Source organism: Hypanus sabinus, chromosome 1, assembly GCF_030144855.1.
Source record: "Hypanus sabinus isolate sHypSab1 chromosome 1, sHypSab1.hap1, whole genome shotgun sequence".
In the NCBI taxonomy this organism is placed as follows: Eukaryota; Metazoa; Chordata; class Chondrichthyes; order Myliobatiformes; family Dasyatidae; genus Hypanus; species Hypanus sabinus.
The window spans coordinates 155,169,837-155,186,822 of record NC_082706.1 but is presented as its reverse complement, the minus strand read 5'-3'; the positions used below and the strand labels follow the sequence as shown (position 1 = coordinate 155,186,822).

General features: G+C 41.7%; 1 pseudogene; it reads left to right on the top strand.

The window, feature by feature from the left end:
• The window catches only part of LOC132405696 (uncharacterized), a 32,352-nt pseudogene extending 26,008 nt beyond the window's left edge, over window positions 1-6,344 (top strand).
• Window positions 6,345-16,986: the final 10,642 nt, after the last annotated feature.

The following is a 16,986-nucleotide window of genomic DNA, read 5'->3' as shown; positions in this document are numbered from 1 at the left end:
GCATTGCTATTTTAATTCAACTTACCAGCTGTTTCAAGGCACCATTTTGATGCCTTGTTCTTCCCTCGGCTCACAATAAATATATACTAAGATTATTTTTCAAATTTTATTCTTTTTGGAGTTTGTGGCATTTGCTTAAAATTTAGAAATGCTTCAGTTTTAGATTTGATGCAATTGAACACAATGCTTTGAGACTGCAGATAATGTTGATGCAATGTAGCCGCTCTTGATTTTGCTAACTCCATAAGTAGTTTCAGAAATCACAAATGCGGAATAGACGCATGTCATTGCTTCAGGACCAGACAGCACAGAAATTTATGCTGCTTATCCATTCACATGATTACTGTATATAGCCATTGCTAACATATTCCTGCAATAGATAACTAATTTTCTCAAGCAACTTGCACTATAATAGTTGATGTCAACTTGCCTTGAGCTCAACTTAATTAGGCAGAGGGTAGACAACCAATATGAAACCCATTAGTAGCTGCTGCTTAATTGAGACATGGCATAGTGTAGAATACCTCCACCAAACCAAAGCCAAGTCAGGCTTTTATATTACTAGAATGTCGTGGTTCATTAATACTCTGTGTCAGGGGCTCACAAATGTTTTTATCATTCGACCAATACTATTCAGCAAGGAGTCTGTGGACCCCAGGTTAAAAACACCTAATCATTGCCAAAATCTGGTGCTGTCAAAGTAAGAGCCATTGAGGCCAAGAATTCTAGACAAATCTCTGTCAAAAGTAAATGAAAAATCACATTGATCATCATTTAAGTCAGGTTTATAGTTTCCTACTGTGCTCATCACTCCTACTGTAGCATCAGCCACCACCAGCAACTCACTTAGTCTTTCAAGTTGTCCCCAGGTGTAGCCCAATTTTCAAAGATCCTTCTTTTCCCAAGGATAAGGTCTTTGGAGCTTCTGCTGGCATCCCTGTAGCTCTGGGTTTTTATGAAATAGGATTGCTTGCCTATGTCCAGTCTTCCTCCTTTCACAGCCAGGCTTAGGACTGTCCAAGGTGGAGTTCCATTTTAGTGCTTAAGCAAGGCAAGCACTCTTCAACAGCTAAACAATTTTAGGTCAGTTTAAAACCTACGAAGTATCCTTCTCACCACTGTATTCTTAGAGAAATGGGCAGGAATAAAGTTTTCAAAAATAAGAACAGTAAATGTAGGATATACTCAGCAGATCAGGCAGCTTCTGTGAAAAGAAAAATAGAGAATTATAGCCAAATTTTCTAGCTACCCATGTCAGCTTTTTAGTAATGGAAAATATCTTAAAGCATTGAATTGTTCCAAATTTATACAGAGTGTTTTTATTTTGTTTTACAAACTGCTTGCCACTTTTTCAATTGACTATTCCATCAACAATAATATGTGAAAGACTGGTTCACAGTGCTTGCCATATTTACACTTTCAGTTCAGATGAGTCATCAACAGTGCTTCTGCAAATAGAAACATACAATAATGAAGGTTTTGTTGAGCATGCTTCAATAAAGCACCAACAACGAATGGCAAAATGGAAGTTTTGAATTTAACTGTTTGGCCATCATGCCTGCCTGCAGAATTGTAGCTTCTAGTAAACATGTTTAGATAAATGATTTCTATTTTTAAAAATGTTTAGTTTAACAACCTATTTTTTAAAAAACAGTTTTGGAAAATATGAATAGAAAATTATCAAGTCACTTGGACTGAATGAGCAAGTGTGGGATACAATACAGCTCATAGCTCATATATCTAGCTCAGAATGTACGCAGCTTTACTCGACAGCATACATTTTGTATATGCGCAGTGACTGTTATTTAATTTAATGCATTTCAATCTTGTTAACAGGTATAATACACGACACTTCATAAAATGCCTTTGAAAATCCATATGCAAAATATCAAACACATATTGTTCATCAAGTCTCATCTGTATTTTTACAATTCTTCCCTCCAAATAGTTTGAACAAAGATATTCCCAAAGTTAATGTGGGACAAAGATTAACAGTGTAGGAGCAGTGAGAAATAATAATGTATTCTGTAGGCATAGATCACATATCATATAGGCTCTTTGAACAATGTTATCAATGGTGCATGTGTAAATGAGGAAGTCACAGAGTAATAAAGTCACTGAGTCATACAGAATATAAACAAGTCCTACAGCTCATTAAGTCCACCTCAACCATCAAGTGCCCATTCTTACATGAATCCCATTTTATTTTCTCCACAACCCATCAATTTCCCCCCAGATTTCATCTCTCACCCACACATTAAGGGTAATTTACAGTGGTTAATTAACCTACCAATCTGCACATCTTTTGGGACGTGGGAGGAAATATGAGCACCAGGGTGAAGTAGACATGTTCACAGGAAGACTGTACAAACTTCACACCGACAGCGTTGAACCCAGCAGTAACTCTACTAGCTGGTCTATTGTACTGCCCAGATGTGTCAGTATCCCATACAGCTTGCTCCAGTTATTTTGATATCTACTGTAGGAAATGTTAATATTGATTGTGATCATCAACACTTGTTTTAAGGTTGGCATGCCTTTAAAGATTGTTTTACTCTATGGAGGTCTTGTAGTTTCTCATTAAATAACACTGACAACCTGCTACAAAAATCTGTAAAGAAATTTGCCTGTAATCATAGTCAATTGCATAGCATGTCTGATACTGTTTGAACTGCCCTCAGTCTCTGCATTTTAACTGGGTTGCAATAGATAACATCTATCTATCTGCAGAACCTTTAAGCATGTTTTAGGTTTTACTCACAGAGCAGCTTTGTTAGGTACGAACTCACATACTCACCAGGAGCCTGCCCCATTTATTGTTGGATAAAACTGGTTCCTACACTTTTGAACATCAGGCAGAGGAAGAGCTTTGCAAGTTAAATGGGATCTTGGTGAGCTCTAAAAAGCCATCTCAAAGGCATTCTACAAAGTCCCCCACTTGGGATCCAGCACCAACCTGATTTTCCAAATCTACCTGCATATTGAAATCCCCATGATTATTGTGACATTGCTTTTTTGACATGCATTTTCTATCTCCTGTGGCAATTTGTAGATTTCTAATGATTCGATTTCACTTTTTACTAATAGAGCCACCCCACCCTCTCTGCCTACCTGCCTATCCTCTCAATACAATGCATATCCTTGGATATTAAACTCCCAGCTATAACCTTCTTTCAGCCATGATTCAGTGATGCCCACAATGTCACGCACTCCAACCTGTAAATGTGCTACAAGTTCGTCTACCTTATTCCGTGTACTGTGTGCATTCAAACTTAACACCTTCAGGCCTGTATTCATCACCCTTTTTGATTTTGTCTGCCTTTTACATTGTAACTCATCCCATTGTAAGGATCAATTCCAGTGCTCTAATGAAAGCTTAAAATCCCCACATCATCAAATGTCTAATGGAGGGGTGCAATAGTCTGTTTCCAATATGGAGGTATTGGACAAGAGGTCGAAGTGGTTATTATTTCTGCTGATGGTGCAAGACAAACCTCATTAAACCCTCCTGAGGTTCTGATGGGTTTACATTTGGGACATGGCTGTCCTTACCACAGTCTACCTTGGAAGTGGCAGAAATTAGAACTGGTCATAAGATCAGCAGAAACAATTTAAAATGGGGACATGGTGAGCATACTTTGACTTCTCGGACTAATAAACGAACCTAAAGTGATTCTAGAACTACTGGAAGTTAGGAACTATTGGATAAGATGCGCATCAGAAATTACAAGGATCTACTGGATCTGTTGGTGCATAAAAAATAGCACTTGAGGATGTGACGTGGAGGACAAATATTTAAGCAGTATAGAAGCATTTGTGCCATCACGGGACAGGTCATGTTTTGGAGGCACAAGCAATCTGAAGCCAAGTGGCTAACCCACAGGAGAATTCAAATCCATTAGACCAAAAAGCACCCTGGAGTGGACACTTCATGGATAACAATACACCATTATACGTATAAATAGTACATCTAATATACATGTGTAAATCTATTGCTTCAGTTCTCCGTCCCACTCCTGTTAAATCTGTTTGATCAAATACAAGTTTGAGGAACAACACCCCACCCTTTGCTGGGCATGTTGTAACCTTTGGGACTCAGTATCAGATTCAAAAAACAGGTCACTCTCTTTTGCTGCTTATCTCACAAATGGCCAGTTGATCTTCTTCAAGATTGTGGCCCAAAGTTTACCTGAGTTCCTCTTGAAGAATGGATACAACGACACCTCAGTACAGAAGGGGGAAGTCCCAGGAGTACCTGGATGCCTAGGGCACACAGGAGTGGTGACCCACCTGATCCAGGAGGCAACGGAGAAGAGGAGACCTTGCAGCACTCTGGGTAGAACTAATGAACACCTATGGATCCATCCCACACAAGCTCATTGAAACAGCACTGATAATACACCATGTTCCAGAGGTGATCCGAAACCTCATTCTGGACTGTCACAGCAACTTCAGGTTAACAGTCTCCTCAGAGTCATCAACATCTGCCTGGCATCAGCTGGAGAAGGGCATAATCACTGGCCGCACAATCTCGTTGTCACTCTTCTCACTGGCCATGGACATGATTGTCAAGTCAGCAGAGGTGGAATGTAGAGGCCCCATGTCTAGATCTGGCACTCAGCAGCCCCCCATATGAGCATTCATGGATGACCTGACGGTGATGGCAACATCCGTCCCTGGGTGCAAATGGCTCCTTCAAGGCCTGAAATGGCTCATCTCATGGGCAAGGATGAGCTTTAAACCAGCCAAGTCCAGGTGTCTGGTCCTGAAGAAGGGAAGAGTGGCCAACCGGTTCCACTTTACCCTGGGAGGGATCCAGATTCCAACAGTGACAGAAAAACCAGTCAAGAGCCCAGGCAAGATCTTTTACAATTCCCTGAAGGACACAGCCACACTTCAACAAGCCAGGAGGGACTTGATAACCTGGCTTACCACGATTGACAAATCGGGCCTTACAGGAAAATTCAAAGCCTGGATCTATGAACACAGGGTCTTGCCAAGGCTACTCTGGCACATTCTAGTCTAGGAGGTGCCAATGTCGACAGTGGAGGCTCTAGAGAAGACCATCAGACAGTTTCTCCGGAGGTGGTTGCGGCTCCCCTGGACCTTAAGCAGCATTGCCCTGTATGGACATTCCACCAAGCTGCAGCTCCCCATCAGTGGCCTATCAGAGGAACTCAAAGACACTCGAGTGGGAGGTTATGATGTACTGAGACTCCTCTGATGTTAAAGTCGCTTTGGCAGGAATCAGCGTAAAGACCGGAAGGAAGTGGCAGGCACGGGAAGCTGTCGACAGAGTGGAGGCATGGCTGTGCACAACATTTTAGTAGGCTCTGTGACAGTGGGGTGGGCAGGACTGGGCTGTTTTCCCAAACCACACTACAACAAAACCCGCAGAAAGGAGAAGCGTCAACTGCTTGAGGACGAGATACGAGCAGAAGTAGAGGAAGAACGATATAGCAAGATGGTCGGCATGTACAACCAGGGCACCTGGACTAGATGGGAGCATGCGGAACCTTGCAAGCTCACCTGGACAGAGCTCTGGAGAGCTGAACCATTGAGCATCCAGTTTCTCATCCAATCAGTCTGTGATGTTCTCCCAAGCCCGGACAACCTGCGCAAGTGGGTCATGGCAAACACTCCGGCATGCCAACTGTGCCTGAAGAGGGGCACTTTGGAGTATATCCACAGTTGTTGCCCGCAGGTGTTGGGGGAAGGGTGATACCGCAGACGCTATGACCAAGACCAAAGGTCTATGGCGGACACAATCAGCACAGCGATCAAGACAGCAAAAATCAGTACACACCCAAACAGTCCATCACCTTTATTAGAGTGAGGGAGAAGGCTCAGCATCGGCCTAGCTCCTTGGGAGGGCTTCTTGCCACTGCACGAGACTGGCAACTCGAAGTCGACCAAGGGAGGCAGCTCAAAGTCTCAGAGATCATCGCAGCCACTCTGCTCCACCTGGACACGGTGTTAATATCAGAGTCTACAAAGCAAGTGGTCCTGCTGGAGCTTACTGTCCCCTGGGAAGACCGAATTGAAGAGGCTAACGAGTGCAAGAGGGCTAAATACACAGATCTTGTTGCAGAATGCTGGAGCAATGGCTGGAGAGCTCGCTGTGAGCCAGTCGAAGCTGGTTGCCGGAGCTTTGCTGGCCATTCATTGCAGCGGACTCTTAATCTCCTTGGTGTAGAAGAGCCATGAAGAACATTCTGGAGGCTGCTGAAAAGGCCTTGCAGTGGCTGTGGACCCGGAGGGGGGATCCGTGAATTAGAGCACCACTTGGACACAAGTCGGGGGCTGATCACCCCCAGCTGGGTCACCTAGGCGAGATTGTCTGATGATTAAAGACCCGAAACATCCTAAGACTCCTAAGACATGTTCATCACTGAAGACATGTCCAAGTAGCACCAGAAGGTGTATTCTATAATAACTAATATGAATTCACCCTTCCTTTCTCCACAGACACTGCCTGATCTGCTGTGCATTTCAACCACCCTCTTTTTGGTTTCAGATTCACCATCAAGTCTGACCTGCAATTGATGGCTTCACTAAGTTCATTTGCTTTACTTTTCTGTCTCTCCAACTGTCTTTCTTAGTAATGAGGCAGCTCCATAAACATTGTAATGAGCTGGGAAACCATGGCCTCACCCTATCAGAGATATTCCTTTTGTCCAAACCATTACCACCTCCATCTTCTCTCAACTTATATTTACTGTAGCTTCTTTTCATATCCAATACTGATGACAAATCTTTAAGCACTAACAGTGCTTTTCTTTCCACAGATACTGCCTAACCAACAACACCATACTCTGTTTTTATATAAATAGTAGGTATAGTTTTGTTTCCTTTGTAATGGGGAAACCACATACTGAGATTAGTACAAGAGACTTTTAAGAATTGAGAACAATTACTAAATTAATAAAATTAATAAAGAGCATACCATCACTACAAGAGAAATACTGCACAGACTGAACAATTTTTATTGAACCTTGACGAAAAGGATAATCTTTAATAACTGAAGTTGCTTTGCATATAGCCTAATAATTTTATGCTTTAAATTATCTCTTCAGAGCCCACTTGATATTTAGTGGGCAATTCAACCCTTTGTTGTTTGTTACCTTATGCTGACCACAACTCAGTTCTGTTCTGGAATATCATTTTTGTCAGGATTGATTATACTTCAACTCATCCCATTTTGTGGTATAGGTTCCATAAATGAAGAAAGGCAGTTCAAATGACTGTTATAATTCATTTTGATATGGTTGTGTGGAAGGTGACAGAGCTCTGTGTTCTTACTGGCAACTGAGACCAATCTGCTCTAACTGATTTTAACACTTTAGTAGCCAAACACCATCATTAATTGCTTCACTTATGTACAAACTGAATCTGTAAGTGGAAATAATAAGCATTAACAGCAACATCTTTCATGAAAGAGTCAAATCTAGTAACTATGTATTGCATTCCCATGCCATGTATTTATGGGTACTGAAGCCTTCTAAACATCCAATATGTAGAACATATTTTAATTCATCCAGAAGCACTTGTCTAATTGAGAGCTCATCTATCAACACTGTACTCAGCTCTTTACAGATCAAATTTAATCACATGCAAGTCCATTTCTCTTAAACGTGCTTGAAATTGTGGCAGTAGGTAGCTGCTTTGTTCTTTAATGTTTCTGATAATAATCTGTTGAAACATTTGTTTTCTGTGTTGGAAGAATCAAATTAACTGATATATAAAGCATCAAATAAGAATGTAATTAAATTAAGGAGGGTCCAGAAAAGATTCCCAGGACTGTTGTCTGGACGACAAGGCTTGAATTAAGAGCAGAAATTGACGAGGCTGGACTGTTTCCTCTGGAGTGAAGGATGCCGAGGAGTGGCCATTTCAAAGTTTATAACTTTATACTGGACATGGGTAGGATAATAACTTTCAGTCTTTTTCATGGGGTATGAGAGTTTAAAACTAGAGAACATAGGTTTAAGATGAGAGTTGAATAATTTCAAGGTGATCTGAGAAACAAGTTTTTCCACACAAAGGGTGGTGGGTATATGGAATGAGCTGCCACAGGAGATGGTCAAGGCAGGTATAATGACAATGCTTAAAAACATTCAGACAGGTACAGGAATAAGAAAGGGTTAGAGGGATATGGGTCAAATCCAACCAAATAGGTTTAGTGTTGATAGGCATCTAGGGAGGCATGGATGACTTGGGCCAAGAATAGTGAGGTGAGCTGAGAAGATCATCGGGATCTCTCTTCCCGCCATTACAGACATTTACACTACATGCTGCATCCGCAAAGCAAACAGCATTATGAAGGACCCCACACACACCTCATACAAACACCCTCCTGCCATCTGGGAAAAGGCACCAATGCATTCGGACTCTCACGACCAGACTATGTAACAGTTTCTTCCCCCAAGCTATCTGACTCCTAAATACCCAGAGACTGGACTGACACCTTACTGCTCTATTGTCTTGTTTATTATTTATTGTAATGCCTGCACTGTTTTGTGCACTTTATGCTGTCCTGGGTAGGTCTGTCATCTAGAGTAGTTTTTTTTGTGTTGTTTTTTATGTAGTTCAGTCTAGTTTTTGTACTGAGTCATGTAACACCATGGTCCTGAAAAACATTGTCTCATTTTTACTATGTACTGTACCAGCAGTTATGGTCGAAATGACAATAAGAAGTAACTTGACTTGTCTTAACTATTTCCACACTGTGTAACTCTATGAATAACGATTATTTTAGTAATTAGATTATATCCAGTGATTCAATCAGATAATGAAGGAATAATACAAATCAAGGTGCAGCCAGTCTGAAGGCACATTCAATCATCCAATGCAAATTTTAACTTCAAAATTTGGGAATGACCAGGTTCAGACACTACTAAAGATTACCAAGGACACTAAGATGGGCTAATGAGAAAAGAACCCCAGAAAATAATCAAGAAACAATTGTTAAGAAACACACACAAAATGCAGCAGGAATTCAGCAGGCCAAGCAGCATCTGTGAAAAAGGGTAAATAATCAACGTTTTGGTCTGAGACCCTTCATCAGGACTGGTCCAGCCCACAACATCAACTGTTTACTCATTTCCACAGATTCTGCCCGGCCTGTTGAGTTTTTCAGCAATTTTGTGTGTGTTGCATGGATTTTCAGCATCAGCAGATCTTCTCATGAGGAAATAATTGTGACTGAAAAGTAGGATTAACTGATTGCAGAGGATAGTTTCAGTGAAGATTATCACTGGACTAGGCAGAAACCAGACCTTTTACTTTGGGTAGGTCGGCAAATTGGAGAGTTCTTGAAGTTTTAACTCAAGGAGAACACATTGGAAACATAGAACAGATCAGGATAATAAAGACAATTTGTGGATGGAAAGTCTATGTAGAATGCCTTGGAAGAAAAAATTGCAGACCATTGCTTTAGTACCTCTGTATAAAGTATAACCAACACAGGATAACGGACAGGATAACCAAAAGTCTTTCAGAGAACAAAAACAAAACGTGCATTACTTTAAAAAAAATCAGAAAACAGCAATCAAAATTCTTTGGGCACATCATGTGAAGAGGGACATTGGAACATTTAGTTAAAACTGGAAAGCTGGAAGGAAAAAGAAGCAGAGGCAGACTGAGAATGAGAATGATAGATGGATTAACATCATGGTTAGAAACAGGGGAGGCAACAAATACAATTCAGAGGGTCAGGGACCGATATGGATGGGGAGAACAGCAAGGCACCTGAACTGTGTAAAGCATGCAGATCCAACATCATTGTGCTGACTGCTGGGAAATGAGTTCATGCTTAAAGAACGCTACCCATTGCAGCCACAGTACAGCAGCAGAAGAGGCTGTAATGGAAGGGAGGAAAAACATGGAGGAAGAGAAGGAAGAAGCATTTTCATAGTGTCTGGTTGCCTCTCAATCCCCCAGCTCCCCTAACAGGGCAATGAGCTGGGGAATTGAGAGGCAGCCATGCACTATGAAAATGCTTCTTCCTTCTCTTCCTCCATGCTTCTTAAGTTCCCAAGCCATTGTGGGTTGATGAGGTCGTAGTGATTGCTGCATGCAATAGAGAATTGTGATCAGTGAATTATATAATGAGAGACAGACCATCGAAGAGCAAGGGTAGAAAATAATAAGTTCAGGAAATCTGCGTGCTCAGACACTTTAATTGATAATTCATTTCTAAGCTCTGCACGTTATGGACTTGGTTGCTTTGAGAATGCACAGCAAAGAACATGGGTTTTCTCCAAAATCTTCAATTTCTGCCAACAGTGGAGGAAATACACACTATGCAACAGCTGGCTGACTGATGCCATGCAAATGTTAATGAGAACTGTGTAAGTGCGTGGCCAGGCCAATTTCATAATGGTTACTAATTGATTTGGAAATGATGATTGGTTTTATTTATATCTGGTACTATGACATGTGAATTGTTTTTTTTATTTCTGCATCTGTTTCTTGAGCACTATATAAATCTATGTTAATCCATTTACCTTGTACACCATCTTTCTCTTTGTATCAAAGACGCTTGTGAAAAAATTATGAATCTGTTCCTAACTCCTTTGAAAAGATTTGCGTATATTGCAGCTTTTTTCTCTATACATACTTCCCCGAAGTAAAACTTATTGACTAAGCGGTTTTGAATAATTTGAAGACTGCTGTATTAGCTGTGAACTCTGTCATTGCTAATTAATCCCTCTGCCCACACCTTTTACATCATACACTAAAATTATGCTTCAAAACCTAAAGATGATGTAATTCAAGTCTTTTTATGTCTTTGTTCAATTATTTCTCATGCAGAACACTCATAAAAGTGGAAAATAAGTATTGCTTTCTTCTCTGTTTCCTAGATGTAAGAAATTACAGTCATTAATCTTTGATGCCTCCTTGGGATGTAAAAATTTTCAGAGGGTGTAATTTTGTATCAGAAGGATTGATCACAGGTATGAACAGGGCCTGGTGAGTATCATAGAAAAGAGGAATCTGGGTGTACAATGTTAGGGTAAGTATGAGTGAAGATGAGGAATGTGGTAGTGCCATTTGGAATCAGGATGGAGTGACAGGAGAGAATTGTTGATGTGTGGGGTACCAAAAGTCAAATGGAAATCAGGGGTTGAGGATCTTGTGATCACAAGGTCAGACAGAAAGGAAGGGCCAATTGGGATGATAATAGGGAGTAGGAAGTGTGGGGAACTGCATAAATGTAAGTTCCTTTTCTCATTAAAAAAGTGTATAGTCGAAGGATAGTTTGTCCCTGCCCAGCAATTCACTTCTTCATAGAAGTGCCACACATATTCTGAGTATGATGTGTTTCATTTTGAGAAGACAAATCAGGTCTTGATTCTCACAGACAGGAGAAGGGCCTGGTGAGTATCATAGAAAAGAGGAATCTGGGTGTACAAGCACATAGTTCCCTACAAGTGGCGTCACAGGTAAACCGTGTGATGAAGGCTGCATTTGGGCTTCATCGGTCAGTATAGAAGTTGGAATGTTATGTTGCAGTTGTACAAGATGTTGGTGAAACCACATTTGGAATATTGTGTTCTGTTTTGTTTACCCAGCTATAGGAAAGATGTCATTAAACTGGAAAAATTGCAGAGGAAATTTATGTGGATTTTGCTGGGACTTGAAAGACTGAGTTATGGAGGGTGGTTGAGCAAGTTGGGATAGTTTTCATTGGACCTTAGGAGAATGAGCGGTGTACTTACAGAGGTACGTAAGATCATGAGAGGCATAGAATGGTTCAATGCCAAAGGGTTGGGTAATCGAGAACTAGAGGGCAGAGGTTTAAGGAGAGACGGAAGAATAAGAACTAGAGGGATAACTTTTTCACCCAGGATAATAGGCTGCCAGAGGAAGTGTTTTGAGACACATACGTCAACAACACTTAAAAGTTACTACTGTGCTACAAATATCCTGATAGGAAAGGTTTAAGAGGGATATGGGCCAAATTTGTACAATGGGGCTGGCCTAAACGGGAATCTCGGTTGGTATTGATCAGATAGGCCGAAAGGCCTGTTTCCATCCTGTATAATAATCAGCAGTTGTTTTCGCTTCTGGCTCAGATTTGTCGCTGATCTGTAGTTCATTGAATTTTCTGATTAGCATTGGCAGTTCAATAACATTAAGATCAGGTTGGTGGTTTGATTAAGGACATCCACCTTCTGATATCTTTTCTCAAAGCACTACTGGGTTTGCTTAGTTCTTTTTAAAACCTCAATTCCTTCCTCAGTGTCTTTTCACTTGTTACAAATGTGAAGCAACTCTGAGTGCAAAGTCGCCCCCTCCTTTTTGAGAATCGCAAGCTCACTATTATTTCAGGTCTGAGACCCAGGAAATGAGAGAGAGACACACAGAATACACAACAAGGTGGAATGTCTCCTGACATAAGCGGAACGGAACCACTGATTACTGCCATTGTTTCTTGGAGAAGGAATTGTGTATTGAGTACTGTACTATTCATTGAAACCCCTCAGGGGACAACCAGAGTGGTCTGGTTGAGGGATTACATCATCCCAACCTGACTGACAGCTGAGACCCCGTGAGTGAGGATAAAAGACGGGTCTGGGGAACATCCCTTTAGACGCACCAGGAGAAACGCTAGAAATCCAGTGACAGCGTTTTATAGCGAAAGCCGGTGAGAGTTCGTGTGCGTCCTCCCTTGCCTGGGTGGCAGGCTCATCATGGAAGAACAATTTAGCTAAAGGAGAGGTCACACTTGAACGGCCACGACAACGAGACACCGATGGATCGAAATCATAAAGGAAGGTTGACAAAACCCGTAGCGGTAACTGTTCCCATTCTCCTATCTCTCTCTCTCTCCAACAATTGCAGAACAGCGACAAACAAACGGCGGCAGCCTATGTGAACTGCAGCAAACTTTGTATTTCCATCGGACAATTCATTATCCCCTAGACAACGGTAGAGCTTATTTCTTATTGATTATTATTATACCCACACTTTTAGGTTTAGTAGTGATGACGTATATTATCTGTATATTTGCATTGATAATATTTTTGTGTATTTTTACTAATAAATACTGTTAAAAATAGTATCATCAGACTCCAACAGATACTCCTACCTTTGCTGGTAAGGTACCCAGTTACGGGGTTCGTAACAACTTGGGGGCTCGTCCGGAATTTGATACCAAATTGGAGGGCCAGTGAATCGGGCTTTTAAGTCCAGACTTTGAGCTGGTTGCACAGGTAACCAGGTGGGAAACCAGCAAAGATGGACATAGGTGAATTTATAAAACACCCGACTCCGGAGGCGCTAGAGGCTGCCACAAATTCGGACTTGATAAATATTGCGAAAGGACTAAATCTCGCAGAGGTGTTGTCAATGAAAAAGCAGGAGGTGCGGAGGGCCATAACTCAGTATTATATTGTGAAGAATGTGTTTTCAGCTGAGGTATTGGAAAATATCCCTGAAAAGGTACCAGCTAGTGGGACGGCTCAGTTAGAGTTCAAAAAATTAAGGTTGGAATATGAAATTAGGTTAAAACAGCTGGAAGCAGCTGAAAAGGAAAAGGAAAGAGCCGAAAAGCAGAGGGAGCTTGAGCTCCAGCTAAAGGATTTAGAGGTGAAGAGGGAGCATGAAATTAAGTTAAAACAACTGGAAGCAGCTGAAAAGGAGAAGGAAAGAGCCGAAAAGGAGAGGGAGTATGAGGAGAAGGAGAAACAGAGGCAACATGAGCTGGACCTGGAGAAGTTAAGGAAAGAGCAAAGAGCTCAAGGAGCAGACCAAGAGGAGAGATTTAATGTTAGTAGGGAGTTTAGGTTAGTACCTCCGTTCGAGGAGACAGATGTTGATAGTTATTTCTTGCATTTTGAAAAGGTGGCAGTGAGTCAGAAGTGGCCCAGAGATCAGTGGGTGGCATTGTTACAAAGTGTGTTAAAAGGGAAGGCACAACGGGCATATGCGGCCTTGTCTGTGGGGGAGGAGGAGTCTGAGAATTATGAGGAAGTAGAAGGGGCCATTCCTTGGGCCTACGAATTGGTACCTGAGGCCTATAGACAAAAGTTCGGAAGTTTAAAGAAAGGGTGGAATCAGACGTATGCAGAGTTTGTCTGAGAAGGGTGTGCTCTTGGATCATTGGTGTGCAGCAGAAATGGTGGAAAAGGATTTTCGACGTTTAAGGGAGTTAATTCTGATTGAGGAATTTAAAGGTTGTGTTTCGGATGATATCCAGATGTATTTGAACAAGAAGCCAAATAAGTCCATATCTGAATTTGCTAGGTTCGCAGATGAATATGCCCTAACCCACAAGACAAAGTTTTCCTTGAATAAAAGTTACCAGAGAGACCGTGGGAACGGTAGAGAAAGCCCGCCGGCTGAGGCAGAGATTCAGCTGGGAGCTAGTGGTAAAAATAAGGAGGAAGAAAGGAAGATGGCAAGAGGGGTCCTGGCTTGACCTGTTTTAATTGTGGAAAGGTGGGTTATATTGCATCTAAGTGCTTTGCTCCGAGGAAGGAGACAGGAAAAGGGAAAGCAGCAGTCCCTAAAGGCTGTATTCAGCCGATCAGCAAATCGACGAGAAAGCCCCAGATAGATAGAATACAAGAGGGGCGTGAGAAATTTATTTCGGAAGGGACCGTGTCTGTGAAAGAGGGAGAAACACCAGTTCCAGTGCGGATCTGGAGAGATACTGGAGCTGAGCAGTCATTGATTCTCAGTAAGGTACTAGATTTTGGTCCCAAGACTGGAGAGGGACAGAAGCTCTGCCTTTGCATAGGATTATTATAAATTGTGATCTGGTATCTGGACCAGTTGAAATAGGGGTACGGTCAGAATTACCGGGAGAAGGCGTGGACGTCCTCCTTGATAACGACTTAGCAGGTGGTGACGTGTGTGGAGCAGTGAAGCTGACGAGCAAGCCTGTAAGTGTTGAGGATCCGCCCCTAAGTTCCAAGATCTATCCCGCATGCGCGACCACTCGCAGCATGTCGAGAAAGGCAGCTGAGAAAGAGACCAGTTTAATTCAGGCCAGTATCGATTTGGCTGAGACGTTTTTACCAACCCTGTACCAAGAAGGGTTAGGGGGTGGTAAAACAGAGAATAGGGAGGTGAAAGAGAGTAAGGGAGAGGAGGTAGACCTACCCTTAACCAGGAGGGAATTTATAGAGGCACGGAGTAAAAATGAGAAACAAATAAGGCTGTTAGAAGGTCCAGGGTTGGACATGGATGATCTGTCTGGCTTGACAGAACTGTTTGAAGAAGTTGAAAATTTTAAAGGTGTTCACGATAATGAAATGAGGGCAGTCCTAGATGAAAAGGATGCCATTACCTTGAGGGAGTCTACTGGGTTGGCAGATGAGGTTGTTTCAGTCGGCAGGGTTGAGTTTACTCTGGAAGGGAGTTGCCCAGAGAGTAACTGGGAGGATCAGGGGAACTTATAATTTGAAAAGGGGATGGGTATTGAAAGCCTGGAAGAGGCAGATGTCCCGTTTGAGTGTGTTCAAGATGTGGATGCACGTGATACTGGACCTAGTAATGGAGCTCAGAAAAAGTCTGAGGTATCTGATTCAGTTAAAAAGGAATGTAGTCCTTGTGGGTCAGATGGACTTGGTTCAGTGAAGACAGGGTTAACCTTGGTACTAGTGGGAAGTGAGAATTCCCAGTTGTTTGTGTTCAAAGGTGTGTTAAAAGTTAGTGAGGAGATAAAAGGTGGTGATGTGGATATTATTATTGAAGGGAAAGGGAAAAGTGCAGTTCCTAAATTGAATGAAGAAAATTTAAAGTCTGGAATGGTGTCAGAAGCAGTAACCAGGCTGAAGGGACAATGGCTCGTTAACACGGTGCCTGCGAATCAATTACAGTTTGCTTTGGAATGTAAAGGTGCCCCACACGCTAATGTTATTCAAGGGTGTGCTGTGAAGAGGCAGAATTTGAAATGTTGTTCGGACAAAGAGGGATCGCTTGCAGATATTAAACTGAAAACTAATAGAATGAAGGGTCCTGAAGATAAAACTAACGACTTGCTTAAAAATAAAGAATTGTGTGTACGTTCAGAAAATGGGCTACGTTTGGAAAACATTGTTGATAAAATAACTCCTATGAAAGGAGCATGCAAAAGCTTATTTCACACTGGTACGCAAGCTAACCACATGGGAGTTAACTGGAAAAGGAACGAGGGTTGACGGGATGCCATTTTAATTAACAGGACCCGGTTTTAAGGGATTTCGACAAATCAGGTAAATAATAAAAACAACACCATGGAAGATTGACTGTTAATTTTGAAAGTAAAATAAAGATTAGTATTTGCATAAACTTTTGTAATATACACATAAGCTATGATCACAACTCTTTAGTTTTGTTTTGCTGAAGAAAAGAAATAAAAATAGGTGGTTATTAAATTGGAGTCTGATGTTACAGGAATTTATTAAGGTACAAGATATTAAGATACTAAAGGAAGTGACAATGTAATCGCTGACTCTTTAGATGCTGAATTGACTGTGTAACTGTATTACTCTGTATTGAAAAAACCTCTTTTTGTATTGTGTTAGATTCTGAAATTCTGTAAGACTCTGTATTAGTTAATTTTTACCTGTGGCAAAAATCCTTAGAAGGATTGGGTTGTTACGAATGTGGAGCAACTCTGAGGGGCCGAAGGGTGCAAAGTCGCCCCCTCCAAGATCGCTATTATTTTGGGTCTGAGACCCAGGAAATGAGAGAGAGAGACACACAGAATACACAACCAGGTGGAATGTCTCTTGACATAAGCGGAATGGAACCACTGATTACTGCCATTGTCTCTTGTAGAAGGAATTTTGTATTGAGTACCGTACTATTCATTGAAACCCCTCAGGGGACAACCAGAATGGTCTGGTTGAGGGATTGCATCATCCCAACCTGATTGACATCTGAGACCCCATGAGTGAGGATAAAAGAGGGGTCTGGGGAACACCCCTTTAGACGCACCAGGAGAAGCGCTAGAAATCCAGTGACAGCGTTTATAGCGAAAGCCGGTGC